Here is a 16,315-nt window from a genome sequence, read left to right as displayed (position 1 = left end):
TTCCTTTTTGGTTTTGTGGGTTCTTGTCTATGTGTAGTTACCTGTTTCAGCACTCTTTGTTATAGCTTCACGTTATTTTGTTTGTTCTGTGTTATTTCTTCATTAAAATAATGTATACATATCACGCTGCGCCTTGGTCTCATCACTATGACGAATGTGACAATGACATAGCTATAGTAGCTAACTATAGTAGCAATAATAGCCTCAAGTGTTCCATTGAGTGTTCCGTTGATTGAAGAATCGCAATGTTGCGTCTCTGGTGTTGAAAACTCTAGTCAATGAAGATAGCTAGCAGTAGCTAGCAGGCACATTGAGCAGGCAGGCCACGTTAGCTAAATAAGCTTATCAAGTCACTGGCAAGTGGCGATGTGTGTTCAAATCAAAATCAAATCAAACTGTATTTGTCACATGCGCCAAATACAACAAATGTAGACCTTACCGTGAAATGCTTAACCAACAGTGCAGTTCAAGAAGAGTTAAGAAAATATTGACCAAATAAACTAAAGTAAAACATAATAAAAAGTACCACAATAAAATAACATTATTTTAAAACGTTCTCACTATATAGTACACTATGAAACACTGTCTAGCGAATCATGTTACAAAACAGGTCGCGGCAGGAGATGCTCAAGATGCTCGCAATTCGTGAATGGGTTTTGAATTTTGGCAATTGGGATGCGGGTGTGCATCATCTCAATTCTCATTTTACCCAAAACAGTGGCAGACTCGAGTGATCACTATCAAACACATAAGCAAGTTGCCACTCCATAAAGGGCTTAGGGGCCAAGTGTTCTTCCAACATAACATTGGCGAAATGTTGTCTTATATAAACAAGTCTGAGTCCGAAGTGTTGCTTAATGTGCAGGTCTGTCTCACTGTCTGGAGGCTACACTTGGATAGAACGCAATCAGCGCAGCTGTTTCTCTGTGCATGAGAATTCTCACTGGCATTACTATCTTGTGTTATTGGGCAAGCACCCTCAGCAGAGTTGACAAAAAACGGAAGCATCCGCTTTTCAGGGGAAAAACAAAGAGGAAGGGGCGAAGCCTGAAAACCAGTCCTCGCTCATGCATTTATATTACATCTGCTACGTTAGGTTCGTGGGTACGTAGGCATGATTGTAATTAAACCCCAACCCTCATGTACATCGTGACGACATCAGTTACACAAATCTCACAAAATTCTGTTTTGGAATATACTGACTTTATGACCAAAATTATACTAATTACACTTTTTATTTAATTTTGGCACTGGGATAAATGTTTCTGACTAATATTGTTGCCACATACAGTGCATTCAGAAAGTATTCATACCCCTTGACTTATTCCACATGTGTTACAGCCTGGTTTCAAAATGTATTAAATCAAATCTCACCCATCCTCCACACATTACCCCATAATGACAAAGTGAAAACATGGTTTTAGAAATTCTTGCCAACGTATTAATAGTGAAATACAGAAATATTTCAATTACATTAGTATTCACACCCCAGAGTCAGTACTTTGTAGAAGCACCTTTGTGTAACGATGTGCGCTGAGAGTCGGGAAGCAAGTTCAGGGAGTGTATACAAAACAAGAAACATGAACAATGCACAGACAAGAAACATAAACAATGACGCCTTGGGAAGCAACCAAAGGGAGTGACATACAGTGGGGAGAACAAGTATTTGATACACTGCCGATTTTGCAGGTTTTCCTACTTACAAAGCATGTAGAGGTCTGTAATTTTTATCATAGGTACACTTCAACTGTGAGAGACGGAATCTAAAACAAAAATCCAGAAAATCACATTGTATGATTTTTAAATAATTAATTTGCATTTTATTGCATGACATAAGTATTTGATCACCTACCAACCAGTAAGAATTCCGGCTCTCACAGACCTGTTAGATTTTCTTTAAGAAGCCCTCCTGTTCTCCACTCATTACCTGTATTAACTGCACCTGTTTGAACTCGTTACCTGTATAAAAGACACCTGTCCACACACTCAATCAAACAGATTCCAACCTCTCCACAATGGCCAAGACCAGAGAGCTGTGTAAGGACATCAGGGATAAAATTGTAGACCTGCACAAGGCTGGGATGGGCTACAGGACAATAGGCAAGCAGCTTGGTGAGAAGGAAACAACTGTTGGCACAATTATTAGAAAATGGAAGAAGTTCAAGATGACGGTCAATCACCCTCGGTCTGGGGCTCCATGCAAGATTTCACCTCGTGGGGCATCAATGATCATGAGGAAGGTGAGGGATCAGCCCAGAACTACACGGCAGGACCTGGTCAATGACCTGAAGAGAGCTGGGACCACAGTCTCAAAGAAAACCATTAGTAACACACTACGCCGTCATGGATTAAAATCCTGCAGCGCACGCAAGGTCCCCCTGCTTAAGCCAGTGCATGTCCAGGCCTGTCTGAAGTTTGCCAATGACCATCTGGATGATCCAGAGGAGGAATGGGAGAAGGTCATGTGGTCTGATGAGACAAAAATAGAGCTTTTTGGTCTAACTCCACTCGCCATGTTTGGAGGAAGAAGAAGGATGAGTACAACCCCAAGAACACCATCCCAACCGTGAAGCATGGAGGTGGAAACATCATTCTTTGGGGATGCTTTTCTGCAAAGGGGACAGGACGACTGCACCGTATTGAGGGGAGGATGGATGGGGCCATGTATCGCGAGATCTTGGCCAACAACCTCCTTCCCTCAGTAAGAGCATTGAAGATGGGTCGTGGCTGGGTCTTCCAGCATGACAACGACACGAAGCACACAGCCATGGCAACTAAGGAGTGGCTCCGTAAGAAGCATCTCAAGGTCCTGGAGTGGCCTAGCCAGTCTCCAGACCTGAACCCAATAGAAAATCTTTGGAGGGAGCTGAAAGTCCGTATTGCCCAGCGACAGCCCCGAAACCTGAAGGATCTGGAGAAGATCTGTAGGGGGGAGTGGGCCAAAATCCCTGCTGCAGTGTGTGCAAACCTAGTCAAGAACTACAGGAAACGTATGATCTCTGTAATTGCAAACAAAGGTTTCTGTACCAAATATTAAGTTCTGCTTTTCTGATGTATCAAATACTTATGTCATGCAATAAAATGCAAATTAATTATTTAAAAATCATACAATGTGATTTTCTGGATTTTTGTTTTAGATTCCGTCTCTCACAGTTGAAGTGTACCTATGATAAAAAATTACAGACCTCTACATGCTTTGTAAGTAGTAAAACCTGCAAAATCGGCAGTGTATCAAATACTTGTTCTCCCCACTGTATATAGGGCAGGTATTCAAGGAGGTGATGGAGTCCGGGTGAGTGTCATAATGCGCGTAACGATGGTGACAAGTGTGCTCCATAACGAGCAGCCTGGTGACCTAGAGGCCGGAGAGGGCGCACACGTAACACTTTGTCAGCGATTACAGCTGTGAGTCTTTCTGGGTAAGTCTCTATAAGAGCTTTCCACACCTGGATTGTGCAACATTTAACCATTATTCTTTTCATAATTATTCAAGCTCTGTTAAATTGGTTGTGTATCATTGCTAGACAACCATTTTCAGGTCTTGCCATAGATTTTCAAGTAGATTTTAGTCAAAACTGTAACTCAGCCACTCAGGAACATTCATTGTCTTCTTGGTAAGCAACTCCTGTGTAGATTTGGACTTGTGTTTAAGGCTATTGTCCTGCTGAAAGGTGAATTTATCTCCCAGTTGTCACGCTCTGACCTTAGAGAGCTTTTTATGTCTCTATTTTGGTTTGGTCAGGGTGTGATTTGGGTGGGCATTCCATGTTATTTTTTCTATGTTTTCTATTTCTATGTTTTGGCGGGGTATGGTGCTCAATCAGGGACAGCTGTCTATCGTTGTCTCTGATTGGGAACCATACTTAGGTAGCTTTTCCCGACCGATGCTTTGTGGGTAGTTATTTTCTGTTTAGTGTTTTTCTGCACCTGACAGTACTGTTTCGGTTTCGTTTCTCACTTTGTTATTTTGTTCTAGTGTTCAGTGTAAATAAAAATCATGAACACTTACCACGCTGCGCTTTGGTCCGATCCTTCTTCATGCAACGATGACCGTTTGTAACGATTGTCGTCTGGAGAAGGAGGACCAAGGTGCAGCGTGGTAAGTGGTCATATTTTTTTATAAAATACGAAAACATTTGACAAACGAACAGTCCTGAAAGGTGAAACAAAACACTAAACAGGAAACAACCACCCACAAACAAAAGTGGGAAAACAGGCTACCTAAATATGGCTCCCAATCAGAGACAACGACAGACAGCTGCCTCTGATTGGGAACCACACCAGGCCAAACACACAGAAACAGAAAACCTAGACCTACAACATAGAATACCCAGACATAAAATACCCACCCACATCACACCCTGACCAAACTAAAAATAGAAACATACAAAGCAATCTACGGTCAGGGAGTGACAGTACCCCCCCCCCCCCCCCCCCAAAGGTGCGGACTCCGGCCGCAAAACCTGAACCAATAGGGGAGGGTCTGGGTGGGCATTGCACCGCGGTGGCGGCTCTGGTGCGGGACGTGGACCCCGCTCCACCTTAGTCTTGGCCCACTTAGGTGGCGCCTCTGGAGCGGGGACCCTTACCGCCGAACCCGGACCGGGGAACCTCGCAGTGGGCCCCGGACAGGAGGGGGACTCTGGCTGCTCCGGACAGGAGGGAGACTCTGGCTGCTCCGGACAGGAGGGAGACTCTGGCTGCTCCTGACTGAAGCCCGTCGCTGGAGGCTCCGGACTAGAGGGCGTCGCTGGAGGCTCCGAACTAGAGGGCGTCGCTGGAGGCTCCGGACTAGAGGGCGTCGCTGGAGGCTCCGGACTAGAGGGCGACGCTGGAGGCTCTGGACTAGAGGGCGTCGCTGGAGGCTCCGGACTAGAGGGCGTTGCTGGAGGCTCCGGACTGACATCCTTCATTGGAGGCCTCGTGCCATGGATCATCACAGGAGGCTTCGTGCCATGGATCATCACTGGAGGCTTCTTGCCATGGATCATCACTGGAGGCTTCTTGCCATGGCCCTGACCTCAAGCCTATAGAAATGTGGGCAGAACTGAAAATGCATGTGCGAGCAAGGAGGCCTGCAAACCTGACTCAGTTACACCAGCTCTGTCAGGAGGAATGGGTCAAAATTCACCCAACTTATTGTGGGAAGCTTGTGGAAGGCTACCCGAAACGTTTGACCCAAATTAAACAATTTAAAGGCAATGCTACCAAATACTAATTGAGTGTATGTAAACTTCTGACCCACTGAATGTGATGAAATAAATAAAAGCTGAAATAAATCATTCTCTCTACTATTCTGACATTTCACATTCTTAAAATAAAGTGGTGATACTAACTGACCTAAAACAGGGAATTATTACTAGGATTAAATGTCAGGAATTGTGAAAAACTGAGTTTAAGTGTATTTGCATAAGGTGTATGTAAACTGCCGACTTCAACTGTAACAATTCACCGCCACTTTAAACATTTGGATAATAAAGCATTTAAAGGCTGACATTGGTTGATTTTAATACTTCTGACAGCCAACACTCGATCTCCACCCTTAACTTTTGGACTTTTAAACATTTCCAGGAGACAGGGATTATTAGAACCTACTGCAGGCCTAAAACCTATGGGTGCAAACAACGTTTCCATGATGGGCTATTAGCAGGACAATAGACTCTCCAACCTTTACAAAAGGATAGCTTGGCTTGGTGTGAAGAAGAAAAAAAATCCTTGCAGTGTATTATGTACTCTAAAGTTTAAAATGTCTAACTCCAAATCTCATGCAACAGCAAAATGTCCGATAAAGGATATCCTGTACATTATTTCTTCATCAACACCTTTATGCTTTCGTGAATAAAAGAATGATAAAAATACACTTTCAAAATGCAGATGTTTATTTCATCTATCAGCAGGACAACAGACTCTCTTGCCGAGTTTAGGAACTTTAAATAAATGAATGGATCCATAGCGAATTACTATGGGAATAAATATCACTGAATGACAGCATAGGGACTGGTCTTGATAAATCAATCAGATGTTTATTTGGAAATGTTCTTCCAAATATTTAGCTTTTCACAATATTTAAAACGTTCAAATTCATGAATTATTAGCCTACATGTTGCGGTTCATCTGAAGTTGCACATGGGCCTATTTATATCATGAATATGAATTCAGAAGGCAAAAATGATTTAAATATTAAAGCATTAGACCTCTCACTAAAGATGTCAGTCATACAAATGTTATACTTAAATCCAAACTGGTTCTCTAGCAAATTAGTATGTCTCACCCCATGTTCAAGAATGTCCCTTTTCCCTTTATTCAGATTACAACCACTCACTTTCAGTTATTTGAAAACAAAATAATAACACAAATATTGTGGTTTAACTCAAATATACTAATTGATAAAAAACTTTCTTTTTCGATAAAATGCTTAAAGGTATACTCTTTGTAAATAATATCTTAAATATGACTGGTGGAGTTATGTCACACATGCAGCTACCACAAATATACGGAAATGTCTGTCCAACCCAAAATTACAACCAACTAATTTCAGCATTACCGCAAAAATGGAAGAGGCAAGTGGAAGGGGGGAAAAAGTAATCCCCAAGTCTAACAATATTTTACCGACATGTTTAATTATTCAATGCTCCCTTCTCTTCTCTATGCTGGAGTTCTTTTAAGAATACAAAAGAATCCATGCAGCCTTGATGGGCTATCAGCAGGACAATACTCTTACTGAGTCCACCAATTGCATCGTTTTCTAATCACATCTGGATGGATCCATAATGAATTACTATGGGTATAAATATCACTGAATGACAGAAATGTTGGAATAAAGTAGGCTGATGAAGGCAACAAATTGTTGCTTACTGAAACTCCTAAAGTCATCCAATTGTTATAATAGGATTTGAAGCAATAGCCTAACTGTGTGTGGTCAACTATTTCAACACCGTTTCATGCTGATGCATTGGTCCAGAGCCAGGCCGTATTGACGAAGAGTCAGGCGGAGAATGACGCATTGAAGAGGGCGAGGAACGAGGTGGAGTCACGATCCATGCCAGGCACACCTGTGAGCTCTGGAACTCCACCTCCGACAGGCAGAGTCAACATACGTGGCAGGTTCGTCAGGTCGTCGGTTCACCCTGACATTTCCATTCCTCTTCTGACAACAGAACTTGACCAACTGCTCACCAGGCACAGCAAGGGCCGTCCGGACCGTTATGCTGTTCTGCTATTCCAAGGATGTGTAACCGAAGAGAGACACCGAACACCAACTGGGATGGGTCCCGAGGAAAATGTGGCTTACCAGTGAACCTCCAGGTTTTCATCATTAATACTGTGTCTCAGAAGTTTATGTCCATGATTGATGCAACCCGAAAAAGCATTAAAGACAGAGTTAATGAGTAGTTGAGGTCACCGAGAAAGTCTGGACATGGCCTGCTCTCCCTTATGTAAGGAATTAGGCACTTTACCATGTTTACTATGTACTGTAGGCTATGTTTACTTGTCAGACTGCACAGTAGTCTAATAAACATATGCATTTTGAAATCGTTTTGAAATAAAATCGAATTCAATAACATATTTCTACCACAGTAGATGCTGTGTTTTTGGTTGATGGCCAACATTAAAAAGAGTCAAATGCATTTGTTAATTCAATCATTTTATTGTATAATTATTTAAGGCTCCTTTCTCTTCTCTGTGCTGGAGTTCTTTTAAGAATAAAGTAGGCTAATGAAGGCAACAAATTGTTGCTTACTGGAACACCCAAAGTCATCCAATTGTTATAATAGGATTTGAAGCAATAGCCTAACTGTGTGTGGTCAACTATTTCAGCACTGTTTCACGCTGCTCTGAGACAAGCATGGGGACTGGTCTTGATAAAGCAATGAGATGTTTATTTTCACTGAATCTCCATTTGGGTATTGGTTACACTACAATTAGGGTGTGGAAATGTTACAGAAAGGTTTTAAATTGTCTAGTACAGCCAATATTAAAAAAGGTCAAATGTTTCTCAAAGATGCCCTCTGGTGGTCAAACTACAACTGACTAGCATTAATGTCAACAATGGCTGACACTTAAATAATGTGCCATAGAATTCTGAAATTCTACGACAGACAACCCTAAAATACGCAAAAAAAAGAGTAGGTTTCAGTAATAAACAGGGTTTCTAAAATGCTCAATTCTCCAATTCACTGTCTACCCAACCAAAGACCTACAAGAGCAACATTTTCAACAACTAAACGAGAGCTTGTTCTCAACTAGCCTACCTAGTTAAATAAAGGTGAAAAAAAAAAAATGAAAAAAAAATTATAACAGAGATAGATCTGTGTTGGGCTTTCATGATTCCTCCTGGTCTTCAAATACTTTGAAAATAATTAAGTTTACTCTAAAACATGTATACATGTTTCAGAAACTGGAGGGCAGACCAGGCATTGTTCTCAGAGCAATGACAGTAAAAACATCACTATTGCATGGAGAAAATTGCTGTTCTTTTTGTGTTTATTAAATGTTTATTTTTAAAAGACTGTAAACCCCTTCATGTCTTTCAGCTCTGCTCCTGAATCTTCTGACAAAGCAGGAAATTATATTAGAACAATTTAAAACTTCTTCGGGATCGGTATCCCTTCCATGGGACGGTTGAGCTAACGTAGGCTAATGCAATTAGCATGAGGTTGTAAGTAACAAGAAAATTTCCCAGGACATAGAAATATCTGATATTGTCAGAAAGCTTAACTTCTTGTTAATCTAACTGCACTTTCCAATATACAGTAGCTAATACAGTGAAAGAATACAATGCTATTGTTTGAGGAGAGTGCACAATTTTGAACATGAAACGTTATTAATAAACAAATTAGGCATATTTGGGCAGTCTTGATACAACATTTCGAACAGAAATGCAATGGTTTTATTGGATCAGTCTGAAACGTAGCACATACACTGCTGTCATCTAGTGGCCAAAATGTATATTGCACCTGGGCTGGAATAATACATTATGGTCTGTCTCTTGCATTTCAAATATGATGGTCACTGAGGCCCCGGTAGTCGATGCACGGGCGCAGGGTTTTGTCCCTCTTCTCCACGAAGAAGAACCCTGCGCCTGTGCATCGACTACTGGGGCCTCAATGACATCACGGTTAAGAACCAGTAACCGCTACCACTCATCGCCTCGGCCTTTGAGCCACTCCAGCGGGCCACCATTTTCTCCAAGTTGGACCTGCGGAACGCCTACCATCTGGTGTAGATACGGGAAGGGGACGAGTGCAACACAGGCAGTGGACACTACGAATATCTTGTTATGCGATTTTGGTCTGACCAATGCTCCAGCTGTGTTCCAGGCCCTGGTTAGCAGCGTTCTCTGCGACATGTTGAACCGGTTTGTGTTCGTCTACCTTGACGACATCCTTTTTTATCCCGCTAAGCCCAATAACAGCACCTCCTGGAGAACCAGCTTTTTGTGAAAGCGGAAAAGTGCGAATTACATCGCTCCAACATCTCCTTCCTTGGTTACATCATCGCTGCCGGTAACTTGCAGATGGATCCCGGAAAGGTGAGAGCGGTGGTGGATTGGCCCCATATGTCCAGAGTGCAGGGATTTGCACATTTCTATCGCCACTTTATCCGGGGTTACAGCACCCTTTCTTCCCCCCTTTCTGCACTCACCTCTCCCAAGGTTCCGTTTACGTGGTCCCTAGCTGCTGACCGGATGTTCCTGGACCTCAAGCACCGCTTCACCACAGCTCCCATATTAGTCCATCCTGACCCGTCCCGTCCCGTCAGTTCGTGGTGGAGTCCAATGCTTCGGATGTCAGAGTGGGGGCTGTTCTGTCCTAGCATTCTGCCCTGGACCTTAAGCTGCATCCCCGCGCCTTCTTCTCCCATCGTCTTAACGCCACGGAGAAGAATTACGATGTGGGAAATCGTCCGCTTCTCATGGTGAAGATGGCATTGGAGGAGTGGAGGCACTGGTTGGAGGGGGCGGAACAGCCTTTCATTGTGTGGACGGATCACAAGAACCTGGAATATCACCACACTGCCAAGCGTCTCAATTCCAGGCAAGCTTGGTGGGCCCTGCTTTTCACCCGGTTCAACTTCTCCCTCTCCTACCGCCTGGGGTCCAAAAATGTCAAGCCGGATGAGCTTTCACGCCGCTTTAGCCCCTCGGCAACACCCTCAGGTCCTGAGACCATCCTTCCTTCCTTATGTCGGGAATAGAGAACCAGGTCCGTGAGGCACATCGTTCCCAGCCAAAACCCGGGTGGGTGTCCAGACACAGTCCAGATGTTTGTTCCAGACGCTGTCCGCTCACTCCTACAGGCTTGCCTACCACCCGGGTTCGTCGCCGTGCTCAGAATAAGACTCCTCGGCAAGCTCCGGCTGGCCTCCTTCAACCACTTCCTGTCCCTCACTGTCTCTGGTCACATATGTCCCTGGACTTTGTCACTGGTCTCCCCCCATCTGATGGCAACACTGTTATCCTTACAATGGTGGACCAGTTTTCTAAAGCTGCCATTTCATTCCTCTTCCCAAGCTATCCTCAGCCAAGCAGACGTCCCAGCTCATGGTGCAGCACGTCTTCTGGATCTATGGACTTCCGGTGGACATGGTCTCCGACCGGGGCCATCTCCAAGATTCTTAGCCCCTCTGCTGTTCGTCTTCTGTTGCCCCGGTCCCTACTAGGGATATCCTGAACACAGCCCTCATCGCTGAGTTCCACCGCCGGAATCCCGGTCAACCAGGTATGCGTCAACCAGGTGGCGTCCTTAGGGGGGGTTACTGTCACACTCTGGTCTGTTTCACCTGTCTTTGTGCTTGTCTCCACCCCCCTTCAGGTGTCGCTCATCTTCCCTATTATCCCCTGTGCATTCATACCTGTGTTCTGTTTGTCTGTTGCCAGTTTGTCTAGTCTCGTCAAGCCTACCAGCGTGTTTTTCATATTCCTGTTTTCTTGAGCCCCTGTTTTCTAGTTATCCCGGTTTTGATGATTCTGCCTGCCCTAACCCTGAACCTGCCTGCCGTTCTGTACCTTTTGATACTGCCCTGGATTACTGACCTCTGCCTACCCCTGACCTGTCGTTTGCCTGCCCCCTGTTGTATAAATATATGTCTGTTATTCGAACTTTCTGGGTCTTATCCTGAGTTGTGATAGCTGTGGGAATCCTAGAGCAAAACAATCGACATGTAGTCTTCTTGAGAGTTATATATTAGTGTGTAACCGAAACTGTTGTGACGTGGCCCTTCCTCGGTGTAGATCATGGCTCCCCCCCTTTCTCACTCTCCTAACCCAGGTTTATTACCTCTGATCGTAAATACCGGGCAGAAACCACCATGCAGTATTGAGGGAGAGAGTTTCCCAGAACAGAGACTTGGCCAAACTCCTAATCCCCAAAATGGGAGAATTAAACAATATTGCTACTTTTGAGAATATGGTAATAGTCTGTGGACACTTAAGGGACAGTTATGATGAGTTGTTTTCATTTGATGATCTCATGCAGAACAGGAAACACATAACGGTATCTCAGGTTTACATTTAAATATTGTGAAAAGTATGTGATTAAACAAACTATTTTGAAAATATGTCATGTGATATTAATAACCTCTTGAAGCTAGGGGGCAGTATTTTGATGTTTGGATAAAAAACGTTCCCAAAGTAAACTGCCTATTTCTCAGGCCCAGAAGCTAGAATATGCATATAATATAATGGCAGATTAGGATAGAAAACACTCTAAAGTTTCCAAAACTGTCAAAATATTGTCTGTGAGTATAACATAACTGATATTGCAGGCGAAAACCTGAGGAAAATCCAACCAGGAAGTGCTGTTTTTCTGAAACTACTCTGTTCCATTGCAAGCCTATCCTCCATTTAAAGGGATATCAACCAGATTCCTTTCCCTATGGCTTCCACGGGGTGTGAACAGTCTTTAGACATAGTTTCAAGCTTTTATTCTGAAAAATGAGCGAGAATGATCACATCGCGTCAGTGGATAGCCAGATGTCCTTAGATTTGGTCATGCGTGCGCCACTGGTAGCGAGACCTTTTCTTTCTCGTATTGAAAAGGCTAAATGAGAGTATGGATTTTCATATAAAGATTAACTAGTCAGTGGCCACACCCCCGTGAGCCCTGACATCACATTAGGCGTCATGGACCGCCCTTATCTACTGTTACGTATAAAACCCACTCTTGGTGAAATTCACATCAGACTAAGCAAACTCCAGAATGAGCTGAGGTTGCAAATGTTTGAATTTCTGAGACCAAAACATTCCGGGTGACGCTGGTGTGTGAAGTGGTTTAAACTATAAGGACAGGACTATACCACATGGAGCATTGGCTACACGGATGGAAATGGTTAAACTCTGAGACTATCAATCCCTACAGAATAAGAGCAAATCTTAGACATATGATTACTAGTCTGCAGCTAGAAATCACGTAAGTCTAGAACGAGAATACAGACAACCGCCGAAGCATCTGTTCTATGAGAACATTTCTGAATGGTACTCTGAAGTAGCCATTCGAACCACGAAAGACTTTGTGACTTCAATGAAAGTTAACCAGAGAGACTCTGACCTCTCCAGCAGACAGACCGGAGAAAAACAGAGAAGACAACAAAGACATCAGGGCGTAAATATGAATTGCAATTTCTTTTCGAATGTGTCAGGACCCGGTGTGAGAAACAGTCACTAATAGTCGGCAGAACCCAGAAGATGAGGCAAACACAGCAGTACTAGAGACGGTGGTTTAATCAAGGTAAAAGATCTTCAGGCAAAAATATAAATCCACAACGTCAAAAGTAAAGCCAAGAGAAAAAATGGATATCCTCCAAAATACAAAGAAAATCCACAAAGTGGTAAGAACAGCAAGGAAAAAACAAACCTCAACAGACTAATCAAAAATAAACAAGAACAAAACCAGAGTACCTCTGGAAAATCCAACAAGAGAAATATATGTTCACAGCATGGCTGGGGCTGGGTGCTAACATACAAACACAGAGCAAAGAACTGAGGGACACTAATGGTTTAAATACCTACAAGGAAATGAGGCACAGGTGAAAACAATAACTAGAAGGGAAAAAAAACAAAAGGTTCAAAAAGGCGCAATGGGGACATCTAGTGACCAATACCAGAATAGTCCTGGCCAAAACCTGACAGAATGAGCGGCCGTTCATGGGCAAAGGATTACCATTTCAATTAATATAATTATAGACTGTGTGTAATGAATCCATTTGTCTTTCCCACTCTTTCTCAGTCCCACTCCTTTCTTTTTGTCTACCAAGCTGTCATATTGGCTTAGCCCACTAGGGACTTTCCTATCATTGTTAGTAACCAATATCTATTGTTTGTTTATGTATTTCTATGATTAGTTAGTTAGTAAATAAATAATTAAGCCAATTTGTATATTGCTGATTCATAATTTATGCTAAGGTTTGCGCAGATAACCAAGAATTTTAAGATGTTCAGATGAGACTGATAGAAGGTAAAGAATAATTAATGATGGACTGCTATTGATATAAAAGATCTTCAGATCTTTAAGAGTGGATTCAGGAGATAGCCACTCTATATACAAGTCAGAAGAGTAGTCTAAGTTATGAGGGGTAAAGGGACCAAATTTATTAGGGTGAGGCACATGGGCTACTGACAGCTTACTACACAACATACACTTAGTATTACTTTCTTAGATACAGTATACATATCTCCCTGTCATATTACGTAATTTATGCAGCAGCATAGAAGATGATTTTTGGACTCACCTTGTTGTGCTATGCTCACTTGAACAGGAAGGTGGCACGGTGGTCCTTCTTGTGGGTAAATTTTGGCATCAAACTTTGTCATCAAAGTCTGGCATTCTCTGGATTTATGATGCTTTCACGACAACTTGGAACTCTGAAAAAAACAGGATTGAATCATCACGTCAGTGATCTTCAGGTCAGAGCTCTAGAAAGAGGCCCGAGTTCCCGACTTGGAATTCCGAGTTGGATGACTGTTCAGAACGTATTTTCCCAGTCGGAACTCGTTTTTTTCCAGAGTTCCCCATTGTCTTAAACTTACGGAAGCCTGAGATTTCCCAGTTCCGAGTTTGCAGTTGTTTTGAACGCGGCATAAATCATGCTGGATTGACTGCATGGCGAATGTATAAAAATGTTTTCTGGCCCATGGTGTGGCATGTGAATGTTAATCCTTTTAAGCTTGGAAAAGAGACCTTTAAACCCAGACTTGGACCACACACCCACTCCACTGAATATCAGGCTAGTGATTGCTTTGCAATGCTTGCAGTTAGCCACTCATTCCTTTGCGATTTCCAACTTGTTGTGTAATGTTGATGTCCAATGGCCGATGAGCACCAATACGTTTTCTCTATAATTTCTCTTCGTATGACTGAAAAGGATTTGCCAGCAGATTGTCAACTTGATTCATGATGACTGCTTTTCTAGCTCGCTAGCTAAGATTTTGAATGTAGGATGTTGACATGATCAGTCCAATCAAAACTACAGTAGATATAACGTGATTTGACGCATTTTATCTGTGGCCAATGACCTTGAGCCTGCTTGGATGGGCACTTCTAGTGTAAATCTATGGCATCACCCAAGGGACTTGAATTTTCGAGCTCTCCACGTAGATTTTCCGGCGACGTAGTGTCCCCCATGAGTGACATAACACTGAGCCAATCACGGCGCAACTACAGAACATTACCAACCGTATTTACGCTGGCTGCCCCATCACCACAGAAATCTCGGCTGAAACCCCTGGATTTTGGAGCTGCCTTACGCAAAAAAAGAGACCATGTTGTATGGGGCTTTATTTCCTCAATGATCTTCACATTGTTTACAAACTGATATGTGACATGTATGAATGCCAAAATAACATGCAAAACAGGCAACACATTTTTTGGGGTCCTACCTGCCCTGGATGACGGGTCGCCACTGTAGAAGTCAGACAAACATGAGTAGGACGTGGGTTGTTCCACATCAAAAAGCACAAGAAAGAGGATTTGGGCACCCACCATCTCAGATTGTTCTGAAATGGTTTCTGTTGTTATAAACAGATAAGATTAGCGTTCTTGCAATGTTATTTTGTTGAAGTATAATTTCATCTCTGAGAAATGATGCTAAATTATCGCATGCAAATTGGCCTCTTTAAATTATAGCAAATTTTTTCTAACAATGTGTCAGACATGAGGAATCCAAAGAAATGGTCAAAAGTCTCCCATGGACCTCCACACCAATCCTACCCCAACAATGAGTGTATAGTATCAGTTCTCAATGTCTAACAAGTAGTATGGAGTTTGTGTCTCTGAGTATTGTTTCTTCATTTTATGTAATGTATTCTCAGTGAATTTGGTGTTTCCCCCCCCCCCCTTTTCAGAGAAATTAGTAATTGAAGTTGTTAGGTTTATGTCCTATCCTACATTATGATATTACCACGTTCTGACCACTAGATGGTACTGTTCTAGATGATATATTTTTTAAAGAATCCCCCCCACCTCAATGTTAGAGTGAAGGGATAATTCACCCAAATTGCAAAATGACAAGGTATTTAAACACTTTTTTAAATGGAACCTTTATTTAACTATGCAAGTTAGTTAAGAAAAAATTATTATTTACAATGACGGCCGACACCGGCCAAACCCGGACGATGCTGGGCCAATTGTGCACCGCCCTATGGGACTCCCAATCACGGCCGGTTGGAATACAGCCTGGATTCGAACCAGGGTGTCTGTAGTGATGCCTCAAGCACTGAGATGCAGTGCCTTAGACCGCTGCGTCAATCCATGCATTGGTTTTCTTGTCCACGGTTTCAAATTATAACTTTTTAAGCATTTGAAACAGTGTCCAGGTAAGCAAAACCAAACCAGGGGTGTTTGTTAGACCTTGTGCATACATGGTAAGGAAACCTCTCTCCATTAAAAAATCACATAAAAGTAGGAACACCACAATCTTGTGGTCAACACCTGGTCATATCAGGATGTAGGAGGGAACATAAACCATAACTTCAATTACTAATTTCCCTGAACAGGGTGAAAAAACAACCAAATTCACAGAGAATACATTACATAGGATGAAGAAACAATACTCCAACTTGCAGCTCCATTCTACTTGTCAGACACAGAACTGATACTGTATACTCGTTGTTAGGGTGGGATTGGAGTGGGGTGCATTGGGTCTGAGGGGGTCTTTTGGTAATTTATTTGGATTCATCATGTCTTACTCATTGTTAGAAAAAAAAGTTTGGTCCAAATTGGTTACGTACTATATTTATTGAATATTATGTGAATAGTATACATAAAAAAATACAAATTTGGGTGTAATCAATTAACTTAATTTATCACAGATCTACAGT

This window comes from Salvelinus alpinus, chromosome 20 (genome assembly GCF_045679555.1).
Source record: "Salvelinus alpinus chromosome 20, SLU_Salpinus.1, whole genome shotgun sequence".
NCBI lineage: Eukaryota > Metazoa > Chordata > Actinopteri > Salmoniformes > Salmonidae > Salvelinus > Salvelinus alpinus.
The sequence above is the reverse complement of the archived record's forward strand: the minus strand, read 5'-3'. Positions refer to the sequence as shown.